The sequence below is a fragment of the Argiope bruennichi genome, chromosome 7, assembly GCF_947563725.1.
Source record: "Argiope bruennichi chromosome 7, qqArgBrue1.1, whole genome shotgun sequence".
NCBI lineage: Eukaryota > Metazoa > Arthropoda > Arachnida > Araneae > Araneidae > Argiope > Argiope bruennichi.
The window spans coordinates 92,758,530-92,782,241 of NC_079157.1; the positions used below are offsets into that span (position 1 = coordinate 92,758,530).

The 23,712-nt window shown below is 31.4% G+C and overlaps 1 long non-coding RNA gene across 1 annotated transcript in view; it reads left to right on the forward strand.

The window, feature by feature from the left end:
- Positions 1 to 23,712, forward strand: part of LOC129976320 (uncharacterized) — a 134,025-nt gene that overhangs the window by 36,636 nt on the left and 73,677 nt on the right. The window contains exon 2 of the long non-coding RNA XR_008785127.1: positions 9,873 to 10,088. This is a non-coding gene — a long non-coding RNA (uncharacterized LOC129976320). The remainder of the gene's footprint in view (positions 1 to 9,872; positions 10,089 to 23,712) is intronic.

Below are 23,712 nucleotides of genomic sequence, written 5' to 3' on the forward strand. Positions count from 1 at the left end.
GCAGAATTAGTAGGGAGGGAAAAATAGATTCATTTTAAAACAACGTGCAGTTCTAATATTATATTATAATTTATAGTTAAATGGCCGTAAAACTGCTATAAACTTGTAGCTCAAACTCAACAGCGATATTTTTTTCGTCACTCTTCTAATTTATTTCACCGTTTCACACAGTCATAAACAAAGGAATTTCATTTCCTGCACAATTTTCATTTTTTTTTATTATATAACATGTGATTTTTCAATAAAGTACTTGTGAAATCTGCTCCATTTCCACTTCTCACATCGCAACAAGAAAAGATCAGAGAACAAATGTAGTTGGCGAAAAAAATGATAAAAAAATATTGTAACAGATTGCAATAGTGGCCCAAATTAAAAGAATCCAAAAAGGAATTATCCAATCTAGAACATTTACCCACCATTCCTTTCACCTGATATCGCATGAAACTTCCTCAATATCTCTCTAACGACAATTCGTAACACTTTCGAAATGCTTTCTTTTTACCCCCAGGGTGGCCTTTTCATTAGTGCACCCCGTAGGTCCTTGTGAGGGCCCCCAAGGCAAGGAGGCATCCTCCAATTGCGAGCTTCTTCCTCTGCCCAGTAGATCACTGACCGGTGGTTTCTGATATCGCTCGATTTGCTAGCCTCAAGGTTGGTTGGGATTTGGCGACGGGAGAATTAGTTCACTTGGCGATTTTTCCCCCATAATGGTTTTGATGCGGTATTTGGATTGCACTAAATGACATTATAAGGACTCTTCATCCTTATGGAGAATTGTAGGGTTTTGTTTCAAAATCTTTATTTCCACTTTTAGCAAATTATTTCATTAAGAAAAATTGAAAAAGTGTTGAAAAAAACAAACAACCAATGATTTCTGAAGATTTCGTATTCCCCCTCCCCTATTATTGTCATACTTTTAATATGGATATGAGCGTAAAATGCTGTTCGCTCACAGAACCAGTGGAATGGCCCCCCAAAAATTTCTCTAATACTCTTTAATAAACTTGTCATGACAGAGAGCGCCTTACATGACATTGGCTTAAAATAATCACAAAATATTTACTTTTGGAGTGAAATTAGCATTTTTACTGAATCTGTCGTGTCATCCTTGGCGAATTTTTCGGCAATTAATCCCTGGCATACGTTAATAATACCCAAAAATCGAATTTGTGTTTTAGACATATTTTTCACAATCGATTGAAACAGAAATTTGACACAATGCTCAAGTAATCACAAAATTTCATACTAAATTTGATATATTTAAATCATTGTGTTTTTTGAATTACCGCGTTTACTTCTTTCTGAAAGTACAGACCGACAGATGGTAAACCCGTCAATGGAATTCACTAAAAATTTGGCAGCTGTCTATACTATAGTTTTTAAACCTGCGAACAGAATTTTATCTATATAGCTCTCTTCGTTGTGTAATTATCCTGTTAACTTATATTCGAACAGTCGGACAGACGGATTTTCTTCAAACAAATTTTACTTAAAATTTGATAGAAATCGATGTGAAGACCCTGTACTAAATTTCAAAAGTCTAGCTCAAAGAATTTTTGAGTTATCTTTGTCGCATACAGTCACACAGACATTTTTCAAAAATGCGTTTTTCGAACTTAGGGTAGTTTAAAACGAGGAAATTCGTAAAAGTCTCGAGTTCTAATTCTTCGACGATTATTATATTTTCTTTATACTATGTATAATAGGAAGTAAAAAATCTAATAATGGGACAAGTATTTTAAGAGATGTATATTATAAATATTATAATTTATTGTAAATGCATTGAGAAATATATATATATATATATATATATATATATATATATATATATATATATATATATATATATATATATATATATATATATATATATATATATATATATATATATATTCGAATAAATCACTAAATACAGCATATTATAATCATAGACTTTAAAGATACGAGTTTGATCGGAATGAATTTTTTTTAAAAAAAACTTTCAAAAAATATATAATATATTTTTTTAAATTTTTGCATAAAATTGACAAGAAAAAACAATGGCTCTGAAATGAAAATGCGTTAATTAAAAGGCAAAAATGTTTATTAAAATTGAAAGTAATATAGATTTTTTTTTTGTTTTTGTTTAAAAAGAAGCTTAAGGAAGAAATTTTCTATTTTAGAAATTTATAGGATGATTTTCCTCCTAAATTCTGCAAATAACTCAAGAAATATATACTGCAAAGTTTCTTGGTTAAAAAATAAACTGCATTTCTCTCCAGTCCTTAAATGTTAAGGTTATATCGATAAAAACATAAAATTCTCATTTTTTTTCATTCATTATAGAGCATTAAATTATTAAATCTTTTTAAATGAATATATTGTTTTTTCTATAATTCAGGAATTGAAGAGCATATTGAAAAATCATTATACCAAATTTGAGCTAAAATATGCATTAAATTTTAATTTATGAGATTTTTTTATCACAAGATATAACCAAATTTTCTGATGAATAATTATTAGGGTTAGAGAAAAAATGCATTTAAAGATGTAAAATAGCATTAAAACATAATTATGTAAACATAAGATTCAAAAATAAGAACGCAAAATAAGATTCAAATAACTTTAAGAAAAAGATATTTTTAGAAATAAGCAACACTGAATAAAAAATATTTAATATTTACGCTAAAATTTCATTTTTTATTGTAATCGTCTACTAACTGTAAGAACGTTTGGTCAATTCCAAAAACTTTCGTGGTCATCATTCATTGATTCCACTGTCTTGTTGCCAGATAAAACATTTTAATTCGTTTTCAAAATCTTTCTGGTGAAATTTTTATCTTTCGTTTATAAATTTTACTTTTTCTTTTCCCTAAATATAATTGAAAATGCCCTATTTAATTTTATTTAATGCCCTATTTATGTTATGTGATAGTTTATTTTCAATCATGCTTCTTTGACGTTTTTTTACTTTGAAACATATTTTTGGAATTTATTTTTTTTGTTAATTGTGTTATTGGATATTCTAGCGTTTTTTAAAATTCCATTCATAGAAATGACATATATTTTTCTCTGAATGTTATACTTAATATCATTACGACCCTCAGAATTGATCACCCTGATCTATAATTTATTATCTTTAGACCATTTATTATCTTTTTGCTAATTTCTACAAATATTCTTAAAATCTATTTTTTTTCTGTTATTCCTTAATCTAATTTATTCCGTAAATCAAATATTATCTTTAGCTTTTAGCATTTCGAAGTAGTTATATAAATATAAATAAGTAAGTTTATAAGTCTAAAATAAATTGGACAATTTTTCTAAAGAACTAAAGAAATAAAAATGGCAAAATCTGCGAGAAATGTCTACGAAAAATAATGATTTAAAAGGCAAACGGTAAATAATTTTTTTTCAGTTTAAAAGAAAAAGGATATCTATATTTTATTGTTAGGCGAAGTTTGAAATTCTAAATTTTTAAGCCATTACTTTTTCATACGCCAGATTTTAAAAAAATTAATAAATAAAAACAAACTGAATCATTTTTAAGAGTATATTAATTGTACTTTTATTTTTTAAAGAATTCTTTTCTTGTGTACTGAGAATACAAAGAAAAAGTATTGTAACCGTCAAAAAATTCGAACTACAGATTTCGCGTAACTTAAACTTTCGGACCGTTCTCGACGTCCAAAAAACACATTTTTGGAATTATGTCTATCTGTGAATCCGAAAACTGCAAAGCAATTTGAGCTAGATCATTGAAATTTAGTATGTAGTCTTTATATGATGCTTATAGATTTCTATCAAATATTAGATGAAATCCACCCCGAGGGCGTCTATTTGTCTGCCAGTCCGGAAATATTTGAACATGTTAACTACAAAGCGAAGAGGGCTAGATGAAAAGAAATTTGATACATAGATTTATCATCTAATATACATATTCATATCAAATTTCGAACAAAACCTGTGCAATTTTTTTTGTATTTGTATTTTTTTGAGTGTGTGTATTTGTTGGCACTCTACTGATGAGATTGTTTAACCTTCAATTATCAAATGTAGCACATATATTCTTTGGAGGGTATGAATGTATCTGCATATTTTTTTGTGCGTTAGTGTTGTATGTGTTGGCACTCTACTGATTAGACCATATGTCACTGAGATACCAAATTTGGCACATATATACTTTTGAGGCTAGGAATACTAATGAGGCTATGAATACGATTCTTTTTAAATTTTAATTAAATAAAAACTGAGCGAATTTTTGGCCAATAAATTCTCAAAAGATAATTGCACAAAAACAGATTTCTCACCGTTTGAAAATTTTAAAAATTGCCTTTCTAATTACATTAATTTAATAGTTGCTCAAATTTTTCAAAATACATTTTTGCTTGGTTTCCAACAATATGCCTTTGCTGCCTTAATCGCGTGATTATCTTTTATGGTTGATGGCTAAGGAAAAAGGATTCTGTTTAATATCTGGGTACTTTATAAGACGGGGGAAAAAAAAAGAAAAAGAAATAAAAAAAAAAGGAATTTTTGCAATATTGCCAAAATTTGTCTACAAATGTACCGGACAATTGTGTTTTTAATAGCAATTAGAGATCATGGGACTGCTCTTTGTTATAAAAGTTCAGGTACACAGTAAACAGAATATATATAAGACTATTAAATTTATTTAGATTGTTTTGGATTTTCAAGACCTTCTCTGGTATGTTTTGAATGTGAAAATGTTATTAGATCTGTAATGTTCAGACTTAAAAACCCATTACTAATTGGTATCATCCTTTCATTTAAAGCTCAGAGAATAATTCAAGAGTTAGGGCTGCATTTAAGATGATATTTTTTTATAAAGTTCTTCCTCTCAAAAGTATTTTGTCTTCACGCGAATGAAAATACCAATTGTCCTTTTCTGACTTTTAACATTCGACGACATTTCTGCTTCGGTTCAGCGAGCTCCGTTACAATAGCAGTGTCTCTTACCGGCTACTACTTACAAATCAAACCGCACAAACGAAATCGCAGACAGCTGATTTTTGTCACAACTAAAAACAAAAATGGCGGACCATTGTTTCGAATTTGCATGATTACCTTATTTATTAACGTGCCGGCTTTGTTTTAGGAGGATTATTTCTTTTTCGAACAACGAGGGGGAACGAAAGATGTTAACAAGGGGCTTTCTTCTCCTCATTACGCAGAAAAGACCTTTTAATTGGCGCGTGTCTGAAATTCGCTAAAATACTTCCATGTTATTGTTTTGGAAATAGAAAGTGAATGCTCCATTTTTTAAAATATCTGTTTCTCTCTTTTTTTTTGTTGGGTATCTTGTTAATAAGAAAGCGGAAATGGGTATGAAAGTTCAGTGTGTGCTAAAAATATTGTTGAGAACTAAACATTTGCATGTTTATGGTAATAAATAGATGTTGTATTCTAATAGTTTGAAGTAATAAGATTCTTTGTGTGTGCTCTCATAAAATAAAACAGAATCATAATAAATTTTGAGTCTAATTTTCCTTTACTCAGACATCCTTTTTAGTTTTTATCTGAAATTTTATTTGTTTTATATTCAAGCGGATAAAATTATCTAGCAAGAAATATGAATCGAAACTAATTTAGATTCATTTACGAATGGTCTGCATGAAACTTTCTCTTATACCATCTAATAAAAATGCTATCCATTCTTTCTACTGAAATGAAATTAATTGTAAATTTCGTGCAAGAGCATGGGCATCATGTCTTCTGAGATTCTTATTTTCAGTGTCTCACACGTAATATATGCTTGGTGTAGTACTGATTAATTGTTGATATATGAACCAGAAAATTAAATATATGTTTTGGATGGGTTTTTTTCTGATTGATTGAAACAAAATTTTAACATAAAACTACAATAGTACTTATAAGATCACATGTCGAATTTTCTTTAATTAGATCATTACAATTTTGAATTATCGAGTTCACATGCATGAGAAAATACAAACAGACAGACATTTCGATCCCATGCCAGATTTGATTCAAATTTTGATAAGAATCTACATCTTAGAGGCTGAAACTGTGAACTATATTCAAAGTTGTTAAGTTTGTAAATTATGCTTACATGCATGCGAAAATTCTGACAGACAACAGTTACCCTTTGATGGACTTGGTTCTTGGTTCCTTTGGATCTACATTATAGATGCTAAATCTATCGCTTTAATAGTTATAAATTTGGCTACGGCAAAATTTTTTCTCGCTTTGTAGCTATCGCGTTCATTTTTACTTATAGTTGGATAGACACGCTTCCGCTGAATGGATTTCGTTCAAAATTTGACAGAAATCTACAAATTTGGTGTATAGATTGTCTATTTTCATTGATTTAATTTAAATTAATTAATCGAATCTTCATCTGGAGAGAGCGAAGAACTCGCTATTATCCCTCCTAGTAAAAGAAATCGACAGATTTGGTGGCAGAGGAATCCTTGTCTGGGGTAGCATAATGTTGGACAGTCGTACACCACTGCACGTCCTCGATGCGGGCACTGTCAATGCACATCGTTATAGGGATGACATCCTTGAAGCCTATGTGAGGTTGTTCCGGGGCATTTTGGCCCAGACTTCACGTTTATGGACGATAACGTGTGGACGATATGGCGTCCACACAGAGCCCAGATCGTTGATGATTTTCTTTTAAAGAGGATATTCGACGTATGGACAGACCCTCGAGGTCTCCGGATCTCCATCCTATTGAACATGTTTGGGATGGTCTCGGAAGAGCCATTGCACAGCGTAACCCCCCTCCTAATACCCTCCAAGAGTTAAATGCCGCGCTTTTGGGAGAATGGGCTTAGTTGCCCCAAGCATTTATGGATACCCTCATAAACAGTATGAAATCTCGTTGTGAAGCCAGTATAGCAGTGCACAATGGTCACACTCCATATTAGACAGACTATTCCAGAGATAAATGCTGTATCTCTGATTCATAATGTAACACTTTTTGATATACCCTGTTTCTTAATTCCCAATTAAAATCTTTTCCATGTTGTTATGTGTCTATGTTCTTTCTTCCATTGTGGTGTACCTCTGTGCCAAATTTCGTGGCAACACAGTGAATAGTTTTTCATTTTTCACAGATTTTATGTTTGTGACCTTAATTTTGGACATGAGTGTATATGTCTATCCATATGTCTATTTTCATTGATTGGATTGCAAAAAGTATTTTTTGTTTGCTTGTTTATTCACTGACAGAGGGATATAATTCCATATATGCATTCGGACTCAGAAATGTTTGAAGTGTAGAGATTCAGCAAAATCTCGCGTTCAAATTTTTTGAGAATTAAAATACTTATTCTTTTTATGCGATATTGAACTCTTCATATGCGAGAAAATAATAACTTTGCATGTCACCTAATATCTTGTGGAAAGTCCTCTTAAATGATGACTCTCTATGATGACATTTTTCATTTTCCATAAATAAATGGAAATATAATTTAATGATAAAAATAATCGAATTCAATATTTAAATGAATTTCTCCTTTTTTTTTCTTTACTTCTCAGAATACGAAAAAATATCTATTTTTGAAATCTTATCCATTTTTCAATCCATCAATTTTTTTCCTAATTTTTGACAATTTTGAAAAAAAAAATTTTTTTCTGCATAATTTTTAATATTGTATTTTATTGTTGCACTGAAATTTAATCCATTTAATTTCTTCGTTGAATATTCAATCACTTGATTTTTTTTCTCATTAATTCAAGCTAATGTAGTAAGATTCAGTTTAATGCCTCTGTAGTTTACAGGTAGTATAAGAATAGGAAGTCATCATAAGAAAGTTAGAAGAAAGATTATCCGATCAGTCACGTTTCTAAGAATGCTATGATGTTATGCTGCTTGACACATTTTCGATGGTTCATGTACACGGTGAACAGACAAGTGTAAGGCTATTAAAATAATACTGTTTGGTGTCTGTCACAATTATGCTTAAATACATTTTCTTGATAAATTCATGACCATTAAATTATACATATTAAATTTAATTAAAATTAAACTTCTTAGTGGATTAATTAACTAATTAATCCACTAATATTCTCAGCAAACCATTTGATCAACAAGTTAATCTAATAATACTGCTTCGAATATTTCTATATTTACCAAAGGAATTTCACGAAACATTTATTATATTAACAACGGTCCTTTTCAAACACCACTCTAATTAATGTTCTATTTTTAACAGATTGTATTGGAATCCCAAGCAGAATTTTTTAAAAATCAATCACTCCTATCATAATAGCTACACCCAAATCTTTTTTTTCATTACAACCCGATGAAATCCATTATCGATACCGCTTCAACAAAGAAATTTCGATTTCTAATAACCACCTGAAGACATGAGATTGAAAGTTTGAAAATACAAACGCCCCTCAGCTGATCGTGGGTTTCTTTCTTTTTAATATAGCACTATCGACTACGACCTCCATCTTGCCCTACTTCTATATTTACCTTATCTGTTTTATCAAGATCTCTTTGTGCTGGTAAGGGCGATCTTAAGGTGAGAATCGATTGATGTCGTTATTCTCCGGCGTTTCTATTCGGCGCCGGGTTTTAAATGGAGCAGATTTATGTCCAGAGGATCTTAAAATAGATTTTAGACGGTTGGGCTCGGAGCAATGGATGGAAGAAGGTTATGAGAGAGAGAAAGTTAAATGCATATCTCCGGGCCAGATTATGGTGAGAAAAACTGTTGTAATTATTTCAATCGCTTGTGATGGAAATATCAGCTGAGTAAATAAGACTTAATTGAGCAGGAGTTACGGCAGTATAGGGAGTGGAAATTCCAATTCGGGATAGTTATTTGTGACTTAAAATTGCATAAATATAATTGTAATAAAAGAAAGCGTGAGCGGTTTCTTCGAAGCTTACTTATATACTTCTTGAAAAATATAGTCTTTCAAAATATTTCTTAATAAGAGAGTTAAAAAAATTTTCCCACATCCGCGCATAAAATTTATAGACTTGTTTGAATGCAATGAACACCGCAAATGCTCATATTTTTATTTCAAGAGTCTCGTATGTGAGCGTTTTATATTTCTGCAGGAAAGTAAAGAAACCCGAATGATCTTTTTAGATACCGATAAAAATCAAAATATGGCACAGAGTTATAATTTTAATTCCACGATTATGTACCCAATTTCATTTTTCTTAGTCGTTGCGTTTTTCAGCTATCGCTTTAACATGAGACTGATAGACGGGGGCCTGGTTAACAAAGTTGAATCAAAATTCATTACACGTCTACATTTTACAAGACAAAAGTCTTAAAGTCTTGTAGTTACTTGTTCTCAAATTTTGGAGCAAGTTTCTCTAGTTCTCAAATACCATAAAACATCGGCAACGTCATGTAAAATACATGACATTGCCCATGACATGATTAATATAAACATATCAAAATTTCCAAGAACAGGAAATAAAGCTACGCAAACAACGTAAGACATAATATAGAATTTTGTGCGAATTTTTTTCTTTCTTTCGTGACAATGATATGACTGGAAGACTACAGATGATAAAAATCTAAACAAACTACTGAAAATTAAGACTCTCTGAACAAGAGACTGGCGATGAAATCAGAAAGTTTCAAGCAAAGTTTGTCATTTCATTTTATAAAAAAAAAATTCAAAATTCCTGATTTCCTAATTTGACTCCTTGCCAAATGAGAATAGATGTACAATTTCTCCCTATGGATCGGTATTTTTTGCTGAAGACGAATAGAAATGAAACCTTTGAATTCACTAAGAACACTATTTGCTTGAATGTTGGCAACTTTTTTGAAAATATTTTGATATTTTAAATAATAAATTCAATTTTTGCATTAAAATTAATAATCTTTTCCTTATTTCATCAAATATTTAATCGCATGATTTTCTTCCAGTCTTGCGGAGCCGCATTACCCTGGTGGAATGGTCTCAGCTACAGAGTTGAAAGGTTTCAGATTGGAAACCCGATTCCGCCAGAGGACTCTGTATTAGCGGATCTGGTGCACGTTAAATCAGTAGCGCCAAACATCCTCCCGATGGTATGGTGTAGAAGTTTGGAGAGGAAATTCAGCTCAGGTGTTGTCCTCGTCAGCTGACCGAGGATCAAAATTGTGAGTTCCGTCCCAAAATAGCTCTAGCGTTGCTTTAAAACGTGACACTTACATAACTGAACTGAACTTCTTCCGTTTTTAAAAACTAAAGGCGAAAGAATCTGTTTCATATATATTAATATTGTTTACAAGCAGAATGCCGGCGTCCTGGCATAGGGGTAGCGCGTCTTCCACATGTTCTGTGTGTCCTGGGTTCGAGTCCCGGTACGGGCATGGTTGTTCTTCCTCCGTTCTATCTGTGAGATGTGTGAATGTGCCCCCCTGTAAAAAGGGGTTATGCAAGCGAATGAGATGTGTGAGTAGCTAAGACGTACTCTTGGCCCTAGTTGGCGCTACTAAAACAAGAGACGCTCCCTTGGCTTAAAATAGATTACTTCGTCAGCGAGCTTGTGCATGGCAAGTGCCATTATAAACAACAACACGCAGAATGTAAAGACAAGTCAAAACAAAGAGGAAAATAGATGAAGCCTACAATTATAGCATTATAAGATTTTGGAACCTGACTCCATTAGTTCCATAATACAGTGAATAGAGCAGGCGTAAGGCGGTTCAAACAATACAATTTTAATTTCAGTGATAAATTGTTGCTTACAAAAATTTGCTGGCGGAATCCTGAATTCATGTATAAGAGATTTAAGTGAACTTAAACACAACAAAAATTCTTGTCGAACCAGTTGTTCCCTGAAGGCGTTTAACTTTTAATAAATTTGATTGTACTATAATTCTGAATTTTTTTAAAGTAATAAATCAAAATTGAAAAAGCAGAATTTCGAAATAAATTGTAAATGATGTTTTACCAACCAGCGAAAAAAATAATTAAATTAATTATTCTCTTTTTATTAGTTTTAGCTTCTTAGGTTAAATCTCCTCCTCACTTATGTCCAATCATCAGGATTTTCGATTAAGAGATCAAAAGTTAACCAAGTGTCCTAGATGCAAAATATTCGAGAAGACTTCCGCAAAGATTCGAAACTGGTTCGGTCGCTTCAGTTCAAAGAATGAAAAGAATCTGGACATCTAAAACAAACGATTCTCTCACAATGAAACATTCTAATGAGAGGCACATGCTTTTTCGGTGGTTGCATGAGTAGTTTAGTAACATAAATAATGCACAAACTTCATGCAACTTTGGTTTCATGTCTTTATAATCTTTCTTCAAACTGAAATATGTTGTTTAAGATCTTGTGGACAAAATACAAAATAGCTTTGGGCTCTGTAGGTGGTCGAATATACAAATATCATTACGTTTTGTGATTGTTTTCAATATACTTCTGTTTCACGTTTGTGATATAGATTTAAAACATACAATGGCGGGATATCTAATTGTTTATCTAAATACAGAATTTCTCTGTCTGAAGGTGTCGCACGTTGAACTTTTTTTTGATTATATCATATATAAAATTGTTTTAATTAGCCCTTTACTTAATACAAATAACAAAGAAACAATAACATGTGCTGTCATTTTATCTTCTAATAATAAAGACAAATGAGTATGTGTGTGTGTATGTTGGCTCTATACGGGTCAGGCAGATTAACCAAATCAAATATGTCCTTTATATACTTTGGATGGTAAGATTGTTCATTAAGGGTAAATGTTTAAAAATTTTAATTAATTAAAAATTTGATAAATGTTTATGTTTTTCATCACCCGAAACTATTTTAATCAAAATTAAATTTTACATTATTTTAAAATTAAAAAAAGGTGTAATTTCTATGATAATAATTTTGTTGACTTATTACTTTTTATTTAGAATTGTTTCAAAAATATTTTACCACTATATATTTCATTGTTAAAGTGAAACTGAAATCATTTGTATTTATGTTTTTATATCTCATCCCGACATTTGTTTTTTCATTTTTGATAATAAAAAAAAGAAGAAGATCGGTTTATTTTTAAAGTGCAAAACACGATTTTAATAAGATTTGTGAAAATTTGTTGTAATTATAATTGAGGTTTAACTTCTGAATCAAACAGTGGCAAAAATTCTTTAAAGCTCTCCATTTTTATTTGTAAACAAAAAATCATTAATTAATAAAAATTCATTGTTTTACAAGAATTTTATTTTAAAAATAAACAAAGACATGCATATATTTACAATTACTAAAATAAAAAATAATAATTATCTACGATAAATCATCAACATATTGAGTCAAAAAATACTAGGAAATCGAAAAGTAAATTGGCCAATTATTAAAAAAAAAAGGGCCTCACAATTTCAATGCCAGAGGTTCGAATCCTTCACTGCCTTGATGTCACACCAAACAGTCGAAGATGAAACACTCCTGATTTTATACATATCGCTATCTCCTAAGAAGACTCGCACCTTAAATGGCGAAATACTAGTGTGATCTAAAATTAAATATTGAATAAAGAGAGAATATACAGTCATTGTATATTTTATATCACTTTCCTTATCACACAGAATCTTTCCAACCATTTTAGGCTTGACGTCTTCATTTTAATAATTTATTAGCTGAGGTTCAATTCTATTTGCGCTATCAGCTTCTACCGCAGTATTCTGGTAACATATATTTTTACATATACAAGTCACGATGATTTACTTTTGCTACTTACCATTTCACCTCTCTAAATCATGAAAATACTTTGACCTTGCCCTCCAATTATCTTTTGAATGAATGCTTTTTCCAGCTTCGCACAAAACTGAGAGAATTTAGAAGGTATTACTATGACTTGACCTCTTGACCTTCAATCTGTTTTTTCGAGCACGTTGTTCTGATTTTTGATGTTTAAAAAAATAGACCAATAAATAATCTATTTTTAAAATGTTTTCCTTTTTTTATAAATAGATTGCTTCATAAAAATTTTCATTCTTGTTATGAAGATAAGATGAGCTTTTTTTGGAAACTGTCATGTTATATCATTTGGTATTAATTTAAACATCAAGAAAATCGTTTTTATCGAAGTACAAAGCAATGTTAATAAATAAACGGGATTGGATATAAATTTTCCTCCCCATTTATTTATCACGAAATATTACTTAAATATAAAATCCAACTTCATTATACTTCTTTCTTTTGCTTTCAAAGTCTTTCGGAGTTGCATTTATTAAATAGTTTTAATAAAAAGTTGTAATCACTAATAAGTTATAATAAAGAGTTGTAATCATTAAAAATTCAACTACAAATTAGTTTTTGATGAAACTTTCCGTTTTAGACCTTCCTGTTTCCAGATCCTCCCCGGGGGCACCTCGGAACTGAGGGATGAGAAGTTTCCGGCATGGTGGTTGGTTCTCGCCACCCTGAAGGCTACACAAAAAGGTGTGAGGGAGGCTGGCTTCTCCCATCGATGACGGGACGTACTTCCTTAGGGAAGGGTTGTATAGTAGTCAGTGATGGCCCTTAGGACTCAACCACAGTTCCCGCCATTGTTTCTATAGCGGTGGTCCAGTATTCAGTTTCCAGTGCGTTCGAGGCTGGTCGGATAGTTAATGATATGACTTCCTGTATTCGGATCAGTATGATAATATAAAAAAAATATTGTAGCTAAGAAATGAATAATTTTTCATTCGTTTAAATTAAAAATAAAACTCAAATTAAATATTCATTATTATTATTTTATTTTATTTGTTCTTGATTGTAAAGATTTATTTTACTATGAAAAATAATCATGAAAGTGTAAGAATATTACTTTCGCATCTAGAAATTTTATAGCATATATCTGTCGGGGAGAAAAATTTCTGCAGCGAACAAACGGTTTTTTTCCCCCTTTCTTTCTTAACATCATTCGAGTTCATGTAGCAAAGAATACTTGAATACTTGAGTTTCTTTTTTAAAGATAAGAAAAATTCCTTTCATCCTCCAGCCCTACAAAAAGTACAATACCACCCCCAAGTTCTGCAAGAAGATGAGAATACTGAGGCTATCATTTATCTTATGGCTCTAAAGCAATCCAATTCTCCTAATCCATATTAGAGAACATTTCTAACGAACAAAGTAAGCACCTCAGGTATTCAATCAATTATACTTAATGAAAAAGGGAACATTTTACGGTGATATCTGGGCTTCTCGTCGCCCACTATAATTTTGTTGAACGGGCGTTTTAGAATTCATAGAGTTAAAACTTGCTTTTAACGCCAACGAAGAAAAGAAGGGATTATGTTTTCGATATTTTCAAATTCAAGCAGAAGGAAGAATGCACGAGTGTATCATCACAATCCATTCATGCTAATATTTAATATGCGAAACTGAAATGGATACTACTTAGAATTGCAGAACTATTTAAGAAGTCTTTTTCATGCCTTCACGTGCATTTGTTCTTGCTTTTCTCCTATAGATTGAAAAAACTGGCATTAGGTTATTGAGAAATTTACGAATCGAATTTAAATAAATTAATGATTACTTTTACATATTGAAAAAAGTGTCTATGCACAATCCGTTTCTACTAGTAGATATGTCATATGTCTATGTGCCTTTAGGATTTCATTTTTGGTTCATTATTGTTTCAATTTTCAGACCATCCTTTCATCTACATTCATCTATTGTCCAGAAAAATCTATAAAGGACCTTCTTGTCTTAATTACAGGATGTTTAGTGAAGTGTAAGTACTATAAAATATTCACACAAGTATTTTTTTCTCTTTAAAAAACTAGTATCGAAAAAATTGATATTCTGAAAATTTTAGGAAAAAATAGGGGAAATTTTAGAGAAAAATAGGAGAAATGCTGGGGAAAATAGGGAGAAATGTTCAGAAACATAGATGAAATTTTCGAGAGAAAAATAGACATTTTTGGAATTATTATTGAAATATTAATAGGAAAAAAATAAATGTGCGAAGGAAATTAGGGAAAATGTAAAGCTTGGATAGAAATACTGAAACAAATATAGAAACTTAAATAAGTTAAACACCACCAACAAAATTTTCAATGAAAATTAATACTACGTTAACAATAATTAAAAGAATTAATACCAATTGGATCAATCAGTAATTTAGATTTATCACAAAAAATGATAAAACCCTTAGACTTTAATATTCTGTTCATATCAAAGAGCTGCTTTGAATGAATAAATTCATTATATTATGATACTCTGATCGATGTTAAAATTGATAATATGATTTCATGAATGAAAATTTGATAGAATAAAACGTCCAAATATGAGTAGAAAAGAGAGAAAAAAAATAGCAAATATGACCAGAAGAACTGACAGATATAAAACACACACATAGAAAACATGAAGGTAAAAGAATTCTCATTAAAGTTTAATGCAATCTGACAATCATAAAAAACAACTTGAATTCAACTAGTTCACCCAGGAACTTCCAGAATCGTCTGTGAATATAAAAAATCACCCTCAAACCGTACCATCTTGTGCGTTACACTTCTTGTGATAGATTACAAGATAAATATCATCATCGAGCTTTAAATCTAAACCTACACAAAACGCCACGCCCTATCGAAAGCAATGAAAAAAAAATCTAAACTATTAATCGAAAGAATGAAAAAAATAAATAAAAGAAATGAAAGAGAGTTGGTTACTTGAAGAAATGTGACATCCGTGTTTGACGTTCACCCTAAGCTCGTGTAAAAGAGAGGGAAAAAAATGGCTTAAGATTTCTGGGAAAGATTAGTTGTCCTCTTAGTAAAAGCATTTTTCACCAGATTGGGCCATGTTGTGCCTGGAGGTGGTCTATGTAAGCAGCGTCTTATCATCGATACGTTTATCAGAATGTTGTGATACAGATAAAGAATGGACTCATGCATCGCATGCGTAATGAGGGGTTCCAGAGGCTGGTTTCGAAATAAATTGTTTCAGTCTATTTGTCTATAGGTGATGTAAAACTCAGATCCTTATCTACGAATTCGGCTGTGCTACAGAACAGTCTTTAAAACTGTGAAGACAGTTTTTGAATTTTTTTTAAGTGTTAAATCTTCTTGTCGTCATTGGCGAATTTTCAACTAAACACGCTAGACAGCTGCCAATTGTGTGTGTGTGTGTATATATATATATATATATATATATATAATGATATTTTAAACTCTTAATTAATTTAATCCAAATTAATTTCCAAAACTTAATCTTAATTTAGCCCATAGTAACTTCCTTCTAAAAATATTCTCTTATGTCGTGATTCAATTCCACTTTCGGTTCAATTAATCCCTTTGTAAAAATAATGCACCATCAGTACTACGTATCAAATGAAAGTGATACTTTTGCCCTTATCAGAGGTCAAAATATGTTTTTCATCTGCACGTGGCCGGAAGTTCTATGTTATATAAGACTAATGATCATTTGTTTCGGCCCTTTTGGCTTCTTTCTTACTTCTGCTTTTGTATCGCACTGCGTCTGCTTTTAAATGAATTGCTTTCCCGAGATGGATATTAAAGAGAATTAAGAATACAACGTCTCGTTTATGACTTCAAACAAACTTGATCTCTGCTTCAACCAAAATAATGTTACATATTATTTAGTCGACAGGATTTTTGAAATTATGTTAAACACACACACACACACACACACACACACACACACACACACACATATATATATATATATATATATATATATATATATATATATATATATATATATATATATATATATATATATATGTATGTATAAAAAATAGGATAATGTGAATACTTTATCAAGAAAAATTGGTTTGGTTTCTAGAGATTTTATTTTCTTATATACGGTATAATTTATAAACCCAGAACTACTACTACAATAATATTGCATACAAACATAGATGTTGGATTGTATGGAATCAGATGAAGAAAAACAAATCTATTTCCAAAAAATCAATAAAATAAAAACTGTTAACCTAAAATAAAGGTTAAAAAATATTCTGAAAGGTGAAATAAAATTGTCCAGCTAATTAAAAGGGGGGGGGATATCATAATGAATATTGCCTGGCGCCGCAAAATTTTTTAGTTTGCCCCTGCTAATCAGCTGCCTGAAAATTAGATTTTTCTTTTGCCTAGATTAAATGTAGGTACACAATTCGTACAGAAATCGAACATTCAATGGAATCGAATCTATTGTCCACACAACCAAAACTTTATCACGGTGCCGCCATACCTTCGGTGCAATAAATCATAAGCCCATGTTATAATGTTATAATCATAGAATAAGGTTATCGAATCCTAAAATAACCTAATTTTAAAAGGCAGATACTAAAATATAAAATTATTTTATAACACAGTAATTACTCGCTATTTTGAAGAATTATCCCACTTTCACAAGTTAAGGATTTATAGGGAAACGAAAATTTCACGCCTACCCCTTTGAGATGACCCATCTACGGATTAGTCCGAGATTTTCATTCACCCTACGACACATTCCTCGCCAACTCAAACCAAGCCAAAACTACTTGTGTTATCTTGCTGATATGGGTGATATGGTATGAAACTGTGGTATAAGCCTAAAACTTTCCATTTAAATTTTTAGAATCCATGCAAAAATAAAATTTAGAAAACCATTTTAATACGATTAGTGTCTTCCTTTATTAAAAATTGATTCAAGACCCAATACAGATAATAATTCATTCTTTTCTACCCAAAACATTTAATTATAAGTACTGCACCATAGAAGAAATTGCAAAATGAGATGAATGGAAAATAAGTTTTCCTTTCGTAAGATTCGTTCTTGAATATTCTTTGCCCAAAACAGCTTTAAATATGAAGTTCGAAATCCATAGAATTAAGGGCAAAAGCTTGTAAAGTAAATGCAAAATTGCAATATCCAATTTCGACTTTTAAATTTGACTAAGGACCCTGATGTTACTCTATGGATTTCATCGTTTAACCGGAGTCGTTAACATGGAGTCTATATATGTCTATTGGAGTCTATGTAATGTCCCTTTGGTAATCCTCCAATTTTAAATGAATACTCGATTTTTTTATCAAATAGAAAATGTGAGTTAAAATCAATACAATCTCTGCCGGTACTGACACGGTCTTTGTTAAAAAAAATCGAGCATTCATTTAAAATTGAAGGATTTTCAAAGAGACATTATATAGACTCCAAATTGGTGTAAATGTATCAAAAATAAATATATGTACAGGAGAAGTGAGAGGCCATTGCAAATTGAATTAAAATTCCGTCGTATTTCCGGTCAAACGATGAAATCCATAGAATAACATCAGGGTTTACGTCTTGTGATTTTTTTTTGTTATCTAGATACCTTTGCCAGATATTTAGCTTTCATTTATGTAGGGAACCCTTGATATCTGCACCAGTAAGAGTTTGGGAGTGGTACGCATTAATAGAATAATTTTGGAAGACATGTATAGAATGTTATCATACAATTAACAGATGCTTTTCAGAGAAGTATATAACATGAACACATTTTTTCAATCCAATGTATTCCTTGTTTATGACATCATGATTAATATATATACATAGTTTTCTCTATCTATTATTGCATCACCTTCCTTTTTAAAAATAACTTAACTCATCAATCACAATAATCGCTCTGGTGATATCAAAATACAATAATTTCCACATCACACGTATAACTTAGTCATCTGTTGTTGTTGTTGTTGTCGTGTCTATGCATACAGTGCTAGTGCAAAAGATTAGAGTCCTCCAAAAGCCTTGGTGACAAGATCTGCAAGTTCTGGAGCTCGATGGTTTTAAACTTAGTCATCTTAATCGCTATAATGCTACTAATTCCAACAACCTCTAGAGCTAATACTAATACTTGTATAAATATTTATAATATAAACCTGTATTAAAGAAAAAGATTATAATAGATATCAAAGACTGACTGCACATCACGTGCTTTCTGTATATTTGTTGCAAAATCTTCCTTTTAGAAAATCATCTGCCTTATCAACAATCTCCCTGGTGATAGCAGAAGATAATAATTTCTATATCACAAATATCACTTAATCATTTATGTCGCCATAATGTTTAGTTTCAACAACATCTAGATCTAACATTAATACCTGTGAAAACATTTATAATATAAATATACAGGGTGTTTATAAAGTCCCGGACCCATTTTGATGTTTAATAACTCATAAAATAATGAAGATATAAACAAACTTATGGCATTTATTAATGGAATAACTCATATATTTTCCTTTTCAGTTTTACTCTTGTAAATATCGTCTGCGCGTGTGGTTAATTTCAGATAATTTTATTTTCCAGTCTAAATATCTGTACTTTTCTAAATATCGTCTGCTTATTAATTGCATTTTTCTCTCTTTTGTTTCTGAAAACTATTGCAATGTGTATGTTTACTTTTGATGTGTTTGTTCTACGCAGTACTTTTGTATGTGATGTTTTATTCGAGGATATTAAGGATAATGCATACACCACAAGAGAAAGCACAGATTTTATGGTGGTTCATAGAAACGAAATCGATAGTGCAAGCACAGAGAAATTTCAGAAGAATTTACCAAAAAGATCCTCCATCCAAAAACAGCATCTTGCGGTGGCAAAAGAATTTTCTAGAAATTGGAAGTATCGCAGATAAGAAACGTTCCGGACGTCCTTGTACAAGTGATTTTGATGTTGAGCGTGTCAGAGACATTTTTACACAATCCTAGAATATCTGTGAGATCAGCGGCAACAGAATTGGATATGCCAATTTCGACGGTGTACAAAGTTATTAAGAAAAAATTAAGACTGTATGCATACAAAGTTCAAATTGTTCAAGTTTTGGAACCGAACAATAGGCCTAGGAGGATGGCCTTTGCAACAGATATGCTAAGAAGGATAGAAGATGCTGCTGATTTTCTGAAGCGCATAATGTTCTCCGATGAAGCATCCTTTCATGTTTCTGGCATTGTTAATCGCCATAATGTGCGCATATGGGGATCTGAAAACCCCCATGAATACCGTGAGGCACAAAGGGATTTCCCAAAGGTTAATGTGTGGTGCGGACTAATGCACGACCGAGTCATTGGGCCTTTCTTTTTTACAGAAAAGACGGTCTCATCGGTCGTATACTTAGACATGTTGGAAAACTTCGTATTTCCACAACTAGAAGAGTTTCAGCCACATGTCTTTTTGCAAAAAGATGGTGCGCTACCACATTGGGGTACCATCGTTCGTACTTTGAATGACCATTTTCCAGGAAGATGGATTGGGCGAGGAGGTCCAATTCCTTGGCCACCCAGATCACCTGCATAACGTCGCTGGACTTTTTCCTTTGGGGGTTTGTAAAAGACAACGTTTTCAGGAGGAGAGTGTCGAACATTGATGACCTAAAAGCCAGAATTACAACCGCAATAGGCTCTGTGGATGCCGACATGCTTGCCGCTACCTGGCGTGAAATTGACTATCGACTTGATATTCTCCGTGCGACGAAGGGGGCACACGTGAAAGTTCATTGACAAGGGTCATGAAACTTTTTGAGTCTATTTAACCATTTATGTTATTAATTTTAATCTATCTTTATTATTTTATGAGTTATTAAGCATCAAAATGGGCCCGGGACTAAATAAACACCCTGTATATTAAAGAAAAATATAATAATGGACATCAAAAACTTATTGGATATCATCGTGTTTTCTATCTAATTATTGCAAAATATTCCTTTTTGATATTCATTTGACTTATCTATAGCAAAATACCATAATTTCTACATCACAAATATCACTTAGTCATTTCAAATGTCGTAATGATAATAACCAACAACCTTTATACCTAACACTGATATATGTATAAATATTTATATAATAAAGAAAAACATTATAATTGGCATAAAATATTGCTTGGACATCATTGTGCTTTCTGTATAATTGTTGCAAAATCTTCTTTTTTGAAATTGATTTGATTTATTAATAGCTATGGTGATAGAAGAACACAATAATTTCTACATTACACGTATCACTTAGTCATTTCAAATGTCGTAATGCTAATAATCAACAACCTCTTGACCCAACACTGTTATGTATAAATATTTATACATTAAGGAAGAAGATTATAATGGACAACAAAACACTGATTGGACATCCTTTTCTTCGTCTGTTACAAAAGAATATGGACAAAAGGCTAACCTACATTCCATACTTTCACCTTTCCTCCCTCACTTCATTAAACAGATTCGTTCATTTGAAAACAAGACGCATTTTCTTGACATCTTGTCTCCCAAAATACTCCCATCGTATTCTTTGCCCACGTAACAGCAAACACCTTCTTTTATGCGAATGATAAGAAGTTCGGAATGGAACCTTATGAGTTTTTAAAGCATAGTGAGTCCCACACCATCTTATGTATATTCCACACCCTGTTGGTATGCAAGACTTATTGAAATTTGCACGACTTCCGCCAGTTCAACGACACTTTTAAAACAAAAAAGAAAGAGAACAGAAGAATTTTTTTTTTTATTCTGTCTTAAAATTCTTCAGTCACCTTCTCGTGGTCTATTGTTGTGTCCATCTCTGGTAATATCATTTCCCTAAATTCCATGATAGGACAGTAAATCAGACTCGATATTTTTCGATTTCCATAACCCTGCATGCAGTCAAGTTGTGCATAGTTGAAAATTCAGACGGAATTCTTCTGCCGTCTTTTTAGAATAAGAGCAGCAACATTGGGCAACCGTTAAGCGGGGAAGAACTTTTTTTTTTCTTTCTTTTCGCGATCGTGATTTGGAACGAATAAATTTCGGCGGGCGGCTTTTCGAATTTCCCTTCTTCTTCGACATTTACTTTCCTTTCTATCTCATGTCGTTATTTTTTTATGTTCCGAAAAATGCAAAGGTTATGAAATGCTCCTGATATGGTTCGTTTGCTCTGATGTAACGACGAGCAGAATTAAGTTACAAAAAGGTATGGGAGAAAATGTAGGAAATTTCGTCTCCCTCAAGATGGCGGGAAATAAAAAAAAAAATGGAATATTTTATTTGCCATTGGAAGAAAATGGCTTTGTGGGTCATGCGGTATTGTTTATTTTCTTTTTTTTTATGAAGTGAAATAGTGGAGCATAAAAGTGAAATTGTAGAGCTTAAATGACATAAATTGTATCTTGTGAAATAGGAAATGATGAAAAAAAATGCGAATAAACTGTAATTACTTACACAAAATTATTAAGTTGAATTATTATTAAATTACTTTCTATAAAAAGAAATTAATGATTTTCTTTTAATGTTTTCTAAAAAAAAAACAAATTAAAGAATATTTTATTAGTCTTTTGTTGATAAGAAACATTTTCACAAGAATAAAAGTTTCATAAAGTAAACTAGATTAAAAACTTGGTATATATAATTCAAAATTAACTAAAACAACACAAAAACATGAATCACAAATTTAATAATAGTCGGAATATATTTGTAATAAAATATGCGCCGTTACATGAACTGAATAGTTAATGAGTTCAGAAGAACAGGTGCTTTGTAAGTAACTATTTCTGGAAATGACGTTCCTTTTTTTTACTTTTATTTTTATTTCGCTAAAACTGTTCACACAACCTTATTTTTAATTTTAATTTTTTTAAAATTGTTCATAAGTTATAATAAAAATTCCTGTTATACATTAAAGAGCTTCTGTAAAACCATTTTAGACATAGATTTCATTCAGATAATAAAAAGGCAATTTTTATTTTGAGAATTGGTCTCGAAATTTTAATTGAAATTCTATAAGCATGCATAAAAATATTTTCTAAAGATGAAATGTAAAAAAAAAAAAAAAAAAAAAAAAAAAAAAAAAACTGTAACTGTAACTGTAAGAAAAACTGTAAAAGGATATAACTGTAAAAATTTAAATATACTATTGAAAAATAATATAATACATTTCAAAATGCTTAATTAAGTGCAAATAATGAGTAAATTAAGTAAAAAAACATTAGAATGAGGAATATATAAAACTATTTTGTTGTATTTGAAAATATTTGTCTGCAGTTTTAAATTTTTAATGTATATGTTTTAAAATATTTCTAAAGTTATTAAATAATATTAATATTAATAATAAATAAAGATATAATATAATTAGCATTTTAAATACGTATTATATTAATTTTAACTTAATAATTTTTATATTCATAAAAGACGAACCTTTTGCCGAGATTTCAAATAATACACTCAATTTCATAAATTAAGGATAATTCAGAGTCCCGCGGAAATCGAACTCTAAAATACATATATCACTCGTAAAATGACTAAACAAATCTTCAAAAATCATATGCAAATTGTAGGGAGCCACCAGATGACACTGACAGTACGTCACAATGACGAGAGTGTAAGAGAGTGATTGATGTATAAGGAATACAGGCAGAGAAGTAAAATTGTTCGCAAGCGCTTTATAAGCCTTTCAGTGCAATAACCACATAGTTATGACACAAAGAACGCATTTGGGTGATTTTTTACTTGGTAGAATTATCGGCCGTCTGGAATGTGGGCGTACCCAGCTGGAAGTATCCGAGGCACTTGGAATCGCCCAGAGTGTCATCTCCAGGATTTGGAAACGATTCCAAGATGATGGTAATGTGAGTAGACGTTACAGTATACGTCGCCCCCGAGTTACAACGCCGAATGAAGACCGGTATTTGGCAGTTACTGCCAAAAGAAACATACGGCGCACAGCATCAGACCTGTCTCAACAGCTCTCTTCAGCCACTGGTACGACAGTTTCAAGGCAGACCGTGTACAGATGCTTAGGGCAGATTGGTCTATACCCAAGCAGCAAGAGAAGTCGCTAAACGATTGGCCAAGCAT